Source organism: Nicotiana tabacum, chromosome 1 (genome assembly GCF_000715075.1).
Source record: "Nicotiana tabacum cultivar K326 chromosome 1, ASM71507v2, whole genome shotgun sequence".
NCBI classification, from domain to species: Eukaryota; Viridiplantae; Streptophyta; class Magnoliopsida; order Solanales; family Solanaceae; genus Nicotiana; species Nicotiana tabacum.
The window spans coordinates 168,748,571-168,756,956 of NC_134080.1; positions in this window are offsets into that span (position 1 = coordinate 168,748,571).

Genomic DNA, 8,386 nt, shown 5'->3' on the forward strand with positions numbered 1-8,386 from the left:
CTTTTGTCATTGATTTCAGAGGGTCATGGGATCATTTTCTACTGTTTGCAGAGTTGCTTATAACAACATCTACCAGCCGAGTATTCAGATGGCTTCATATGAGGCTTTGCATGGGATACGGTGTAGATCTCCAGTTAGTTGGTTTGAGTTGGGTGGGGCTAGGCTATTGGGTACAGACTTGGTTCAGGATGCTTTAGAAAAGGTAAAAGTAATTCAGGAGAGGCTTCGTATAACGCAGTCGAGGCAAAAGAGTTATGCTGACAGGAAGGTTCGAGATGTGTTCTACATGGCTGGCGAGAAGGTTCTGTTGAAGGTTTCGCCTATGAAGGGTGTTATGAGATTTGGGAAGAAAGGTAAATTGAGTCCTCGGTTCATTGGGCCTTTTGAGGTGCTTCGAAGGATTGGGGAGGTGGCTTATGAGCTTGCTTTGCCACCCAGCTTGTCGAGTGTGCATCCGATATTTCATGTTTCTATGCTCCGGAAGTATATTGGGGATCCGTCTCATGTTCTGGATTTTAGACGGTTCAGTTGGATTATGATTTGACCTATGATGTGGAACCAGTAGCTATTTTGGGTCGTCAAGTTCAAAAGTTGAGGTCAAAGGATATAATTTCAGTGAAAATGCACTGGAGAGGTCAGCCTATGGAGGAGGCTACCTGGGAGACTGAGCGGGAGATGCAGAGCAAATATCCTCTCGTGTTTGAGGCTTCAGGTATGTTTCTTTACTCGTTCAAAGACGAACATTTGTTTATGTTGGGGAGGATGTGACGACCCGGCTAGTCGTCTCATAGGTTACCGCTCTGTTTCCCCCATTTCTACTTCTTATTGCTTTGGTTATCGGTTCTGTATGTGATCGGGTTAGTTGGCTCGGGTTCGGAATGGTTTTGAGAAGATTTGAGACACTTAGTCTCTTTTTAGGAAACTTAAGTTGGAAAAGTCAACCAAGTGTTTACTTATGTGTTATAGGGCTCGGATGTGAGTTTCGATGGTTCGGATAGCTTCGGAAGGTGATTTGAGACTTAGGAGCATGATCAGAATGTGTTTTGGAGGTCCGGAGTAGATTTAAGCTTGAATTGGTGAAATTAGATTTTTGGCGTTTTCTGGTTAATAGGTGAGATTTTGATATAGGAGTTGGAATGGAATTTCGAGAGTTGCAGTAGTTTTGTTGTGTCATTTGGGATGTGTGTGCAAAATATTTGGTAATTCGGATGTTGTTTGGTTGGGTTTTTTATGAAAAACGGAATTCGGGAGATTTTAGAAACATAGGCTTGAATCCGAGGTGTTTTGGTTGATTCGATATTGTTTGAGGTGTTTTGAAGATTGATATAAGTTTGAATAAGGTTTTGGGATATGTTTGTGCTTTTGGTTGATGTCCCGGGGGCCTCGGGGTGATTCCGGATGGTTGACGAAGAGTTTGGAATTTTTGGAGAAGCTGCAGATTTTCTGCTTCTGGTGTTTCCACACCTGCGGATTGGGGACCACATGTGCGATTCCGCAGATGCGTGAAGGGGGCCACAGAAGCAAAAAATGTCTGGTACGGCAGGAACCGCAAATGCGGTACCTGCGAAGGCACAGATGCGGCTGGTGCATCGCAGATGTGAAAAACTGGAGGATAAGTGAAAGCCGCAGAAACGGCTCTTGGACTGCAAATGTGGTACCACAGAAGCAAAAATTTGCCGCAGATGGGAAAATGCCCAGTCCAGAAGGTACAAATTGTTTCCTTCACGATATTTGAGCTATTTCACCATTTCTAATTCAGCTTTGGAGCTTTTTGGACGATTTTGAAGAAGGATTTCAAGGGAACTTCATTGAGGTAAGGATTTTGGACCTAAAACACGTCCCTATGGTATTATTTTGCGGATTAGAGCTATAATTAATGGAATTTAAGGGATAAAATTGGGGAAACTAGGGCTTAGTATTGGAGATAAGGAATCCATTAATGGTCAAATTTTAGTACTTTTGATATGTATAAACTCGTGGGGAGAGTGGAGGTCGATTCGAGGGACAAAGGCGTCACAGGCTAGAGATTTGACTGGATTGAGGTGAGTAATGATTGTAACTGATGTTCTGAGGGTATGAAACCCCGGATTCGCAAATCTATGTGCTATATTGAGGTGACACACACGGTAGATGACGAGCATGGGGTCGTACTGTTGGGGACTATGACTTAGTCTGTCTCGAATGACTATTTTACCGCGTATTTGACTGAAATCTATTTTCCATCATCTTGTTTTAGGTTGAATGCCATATTTGGGCTTCGTGTCAACTATTTGAACCTTTTGGGGATTTGTTTTGATATTTCCTCACTATTTTGACTTTATACTTGAACTTAGTCATGCTATATTCTACTATTTTCATAACTCATCCATGTTTACTCCATTTTAACACTTAAATGGTCTTTTAAATGATATTTTGAGCTAAGAATCATGTTTTGCTATTGCCCGAGTGGCTTGTGAGGATTTTGACTGAGTAAGGCCGAGGGCCTATTTGTGAGGAAACACTGATTACGATTATGAGGCCGAGGGCCTAAGATATGTACGCCACGAGGTGGCTTGTCAATATGAGGTGGAGGGCCAAGTGATGATTCCACAAGATGGCTTGATATTGCACTTGGGCCGAAAGAGGCCCCTCCAGGAGTCTGCATACCCCCAGTGAGCGCGGGTACCCATTGTGATGTGACATTTAGCTTGAGGGGCTGGTATTGTTCTGAGATATTGCTCGAGGGGCGGATTCTGTTGATACTGTGCCCGAGGGACGAACCTTTATGTGTTTATCTTTCTTAATTGCCTGTCATTTACCTATTTAATTGTTGAAAAGGCTTTTCATGAAGTTTAAGTTAAATTAAAATGACTTTCACATATCTTTGCCGATTTACTATTTTTACTGATTTTACTGCTTCATTATAGCCTGTAATGTGCCTTACGTGATTTCATGCTTTCAGTCTTTATTTATGATTATTACTCACTTGGTTGGAGTACTCACTTTACTCGCCGCACCCCATGTACAGATTCAGGTGCATCTGGTCCAGCTCCAGAGTATTGATCTTTCCAGCTCAGGCAGATCTGAAGATTCTCTAGGTAGCTGCCGGCGTTTGATGCCCAGAGCTTCTTCCCTATCTTATTTCTCCTTGTTTTAGTTTTGTATAGAACTCTGTAGACTTTTCTTGATTATTTCAGATTTTTAGATGCTCATGACTAGTGACACCGCGGTATCGGGCTGTGTTGGGTTGTATTCCGCAAATTTCTTTGTATTGTCACTGCTTACTTTTGGATTTATATCATGTTTTAGACTCAATGCTCATCTCTTAATTGCTTAAAATGAATTGGAAATGTATTGGCTGGCCTTGTTTTTACGAAAGGTGCCATCACGACCGAGTCCCGATTTGGGGTCTTGACAGTAAGTCTCTTTTCTAACCTTGTAGAGGGAAATCTCCCCACAGGTGAACTTAATTAATTTGTGATTGATTTTTGGGTCTATGTACGCACGAAATGACGAGAGTCTGTACGTAGCTACTAGTCATGTTATGCCTGGGTAGTTCTTGGCTTACACCATGCTTTGTGGGTACCGTTATATGATTGTAATTGTTGATTTGCATTGAATGGAACTAAGTTGAAAATGTCATGATTTCAAGGATTTCAAGTAAATAATTATTTTAAAAGGAATTGAGGAAACATTAAGTTATATTTATGCTTAACCTCATCGCAAGTATATTTCGCGAGTGGGGTGATTATTTACAGTACTCTCATGGGAGCGGGTCGTTCGCCTCGGCAGATTAATAAATGTATATATATGGTTCAGCTCGTTCGACCCTTGGCAGCGCATAAGTTACTTTTATGTTGGTTCGGGCTAAACGTCCTCGGTGGTATTTTTGCGTGATAATAAAAATGGAGTTCCTTATAAATCGTATGATTCATTTCTTGAAAGGTCACTTGCTTTAAATGAGGAAAGTGCATAGTTTTATCAATTAGATGAAAGGATTTTCAGTATTTTTCTTGTTTAAGCTTGTGCTTATCTACATACATTGTGAATTAAAATATTGAACTTCATATTATTATATCTGCTCGCCCTAGTAAGTGTCGGAGTCGACCCCTCATCACTACATCTACGAGATTGGGCTAGATATTTACTGGGTACATATTTTTAAGTACTCACGCTACACTTCTATACTTGATTGTACAGGCTTTGAGCTAGGTGGATCTGGCTATCGGTCTAGCGCATAGCGTGGACTCCTCAGCTTGAGACTTCCGGTGAGCTACCCTTTCGAGCCATTCTGCAGCAACTGGAGTCTTTCTATGTCTTTACATTTCCTGTCTATTTTCTTTCCCATACAGTAGGATCGTATGGTTTTGTATATTATACTGGACTGACCACACACTTATGACCCCAGGTCTTGGCACACACATTGATATAATTTTGATAGTTTGGCTTGTTTTCTTAATTGAGATTCGCATTTATTGCTTCCATTTAAATATTTTTAAATTTTTAAACTCTAAATTTCCTAATCAATAATGTAAAATTATCACGTACTACCTACACAAATAAGAACTTACTATTTGATTAGTGTTGGTTTACCTAATAATGGTGTTGGGTGCCATCACGACCTAATATGGAATTTGGGGTGTGAGAACATGGTATCCGAGCACTAGGTTCACGTAGGTCTCACAAGTTATCGGAAAACCTTGTAGAGTCTTGCGGATCGTTAAAGAGACGTAAGTACTTGTCTTCGAGAGGCTATAGGGTGTTAGGAAACTACTCTTTATTCATATCCTATCTTGCAGTTGATGATATACTAAATTTCCTTCTCCTATTCTTTCACAGATGGTGAGGACGCATATGGCGGACGTTTCAGACCCGAGAGGTGCTGGTCCCCCCGTTGCTACAGGACAAGGCAGAGGCCGGGGGAGGGCACCAACCCGAGGTAGGGGATGAGGGCGTCCCAAAGCTGCTCCTGTTGCACCGTCAGTGAAACTAGCAGAGGGATCCCATTATTGAGGAGCAGAACAAAGTGCCCGCAGTAGAGCCTGCCCCGGCGGATTTTATGGTAGCACCGAGCTTCGAGGATGTCATGGGCCGTATGTTGCGGTTCATGGACTCTATGGCTCACGCAGGTTTATTTCAAGCAACCTAGCCACATCTCAGGTAGGAGGGGGAGCACAAACCCCTACAGCTCAGGCTCCTGGGCACGCAACTGCCATATATCAGACTCCGGGTACTCTACCCGCGGGTGGTGCCAAGCCAGCTATAGTAGTGGTAACTGAGCCCAGACCAGTTGCGGACGGCGATCCGAAGAAGTTATTGGACATCACCCTTCGTGCTTTATCACTCTTCCTCACCATAAGAAACAACAAAAATAATAACAACCTGGCAAAGGCATCATAATTAAACAACTTCGTTTCATCATTTAACTTCACAACAGAAATCTAAACTTGAGCCAATACTCAACCAATATTCAAAACCAGGAAAACATAATAAGACTTGTTTAACATGAGTAATAAACATTTTAAGCAGGAACAATGCGTACAAAGAAACACAACGGTCACAAGTATAAGACTCACTTGCATGCTATGACCCGACAACAATGTATAGATACTCGTCACCTCACCTATATGTTGTACATAACAACTAAACAAGTAGCAAATAAGGCAACAACACCTAATCCCTCAAGCTAAAGTTAGCCACAACACTTACCTTGATTCCGCAAATAAACTCAATCCTTAAATACCACTTTTCCCTTAGTTTCAACTTCCAATCCGCTCGTAACTATTCATAATTAACTTTTTTACGTCAATTAACGCTATATAAACCATTTGCAATGCATAATTATAGATTTCCCAACATGTTTCCTAAAAGGTCAAAACCTACCCTGGGCCTGCTTCGTCAAAACTTGATGTTCGGACCAAAAGCCGATTACCCATTCACCCCCGAGCCCGGATATACAATTGGTTTTGGAATCTGACGTCAATTGAGGTCTAAATCCCCAAATTTTGAAATTCCTAAATTCTACCTAAAAACACCCAATTCCAACATGAAAAACCCTAGATTTTGTGATGAAATCTTGTAAAAAGATGAAATGGATTTAAAAAATAAGTTAGGAATCATTTACGTATGATTTGGGGAAGAAATGGTCTTTGAAAAATCGCCTCTTGAAGTTTAGGGTTTGAAAATTTGAGAAATGAATAAAAAATCCCGTCCAAAATCATTTTGAATAGTTGCAGTTATCGCAATTGCGATCAGGGGTTCACGAATGCGAAAACTGCAAATGCGAACATTCCATCGCAAATGCGAAGAATCTCCAGGACCTGCTACTCTCGCAAATGTGAACACTTGTACGCAAATGCGACTTGTTCTTATCAGTAATGCGACGCTGAACTCCGCAATTGCAAAGGTTCACCCTAGCCCTACTGATCGCAAATGCGAAGCTTCTTCGCAAATGCGACGCTTGCATTTGCAAGCCAGGTTTCGCAATTGCAAAGCCTGCATACCTAAAACCTACCAGCAATTTTCTTAAGTTTCAAAACACACAGTGGCCTATCCAAAACTCACCCGAGCCCTCGGGGCTCCAAACCAAAAACACACAAAATTTTAAAAATATCATACGGATTGGCTCGTGCTATCAAATCGCCAAAATAATATCTACAACAATGAATTTTATACCAAAACTCATGAAATCCTTAAGAACACTTAAAATTTTTATTTTCACAACCGGACGTCCGAATCACATCAAATCAGTCCCGTTTCTCACCAAATTTCACAGATATAAATTAAATACCAACTTAAACCTGTACCGGGCTCCGGATCCAAAATATGGGCTCGATACTAACGAGATCAAATATTACTGAATTTCATAAAACCGTTATATTTTTAGTTAATAATTTTCTTCAAAAATTCATTTCTCGGGCTAGGGACCTCGGAATTCAATTCCGAGCATATGCCCAAGTCCCATATTTTACAACGGATCGTCCGGGACTGTCAAATCACGAGTCCGGGTCCGTTACTAAAAATGTTGACCGAAGTCCACTACAATTAATTTTAAAGGCTAAACTCAATATTTTTCTCAAATTTCACATAAAGGCTTTCCAGAAAATGGCCAGACTACGCACTCAAATCGAGGAGAAAGAATATGAGGTTTTGAAGACCTCAGAACCCCGAATTGGGTCGTAAAACACGAGATGACCTTTTTGGTCATCACATTCTCCACCTTTAAAATAATTGTTCGTCCTTGAACGGACATAGAAAAGTACCTGAACTAGTGAAAAGATAGGGATATCTGCTCCGCATATCGGACTCAAACTCCCTCGTAGCTACCTCGACAGGCTGACCTCTCTACTGCACACGAACTGAAGGATAACTCTTCGAACTCCATCAAGGATTTCAAAAGGCCCGATGAACCTAGGGCTTTGCTTGCCCTTCTTCCCAAATCTCATCACGCCTTTCATGGGCGACACTCGAGGCAACACTCGCTCTCCAACCATGAATGCCACATCACGAACCTTATGGTCGGCATAACACTTTTGCCTGGATTGAGCTGTAGGAAGCTTATCCAAGGCTTCCCATACTAAATCCGCACCCAAAAACCGAGCCTCCCCTGGCTCAAACCACCTAACTAGTGATTGACACCATCTACCATATAATGCCTCATAAGGAGCCATCTGGATGCTCGAATGATAGCTGTTGTTGTAGGCAAACTACTCTAATGGCAAGAACTGATTCCAAGAACCTCCAAAGTCAATAACACGGGCGCGAAGCATATCCTCCAAAATCTAAATAGTACGCTTGAACTATCAGCCCGTCTGAGGATGAAATGTTGTGCTCAACTCAACCCGCATACCCAACTCACGCTGTATTGCTCTCCAAAAATGCAAGGAAAACTGTGTAGCTTGATCATAAATTATAGATACGGGCACACCGTGAAGACGAACGATCTCCTGGATATAGATCTTAGCCAACCGCTCTTAAGAGTAGGAAAATGCCACGGTAATGAAATGCGATGTAAAAACCTATGTTTTCGTACGTGAAAGTACACCATAAGTAAATTGATAAAAGCTTGAAAATGAGATGGTACATCCCGCATTTTTGTATGTTAAAATTTCATCGTAAATTAATCGACGTATGTTCGAGAATGGGATTATTTTTAGATTATAAGCATTATGCTATTTTAAATAAGTGATGAGTAAATTCGTGAAAGTGAGAGGGTAAGAAAATTAAAGAAAATGAATTTTTTATCATAATTGAACATGTTGGGATGAAATACGGCCCGAGCTAAAATACCCGGTATTTACGGACTAGTGTCATACATGGTACCACATGACCATGATAGTGAGGTGGATAAGGTGTGTTAAGGCTATCCCTTCTTTCTTTTTGGTATGATCTATACGACACAAACGAA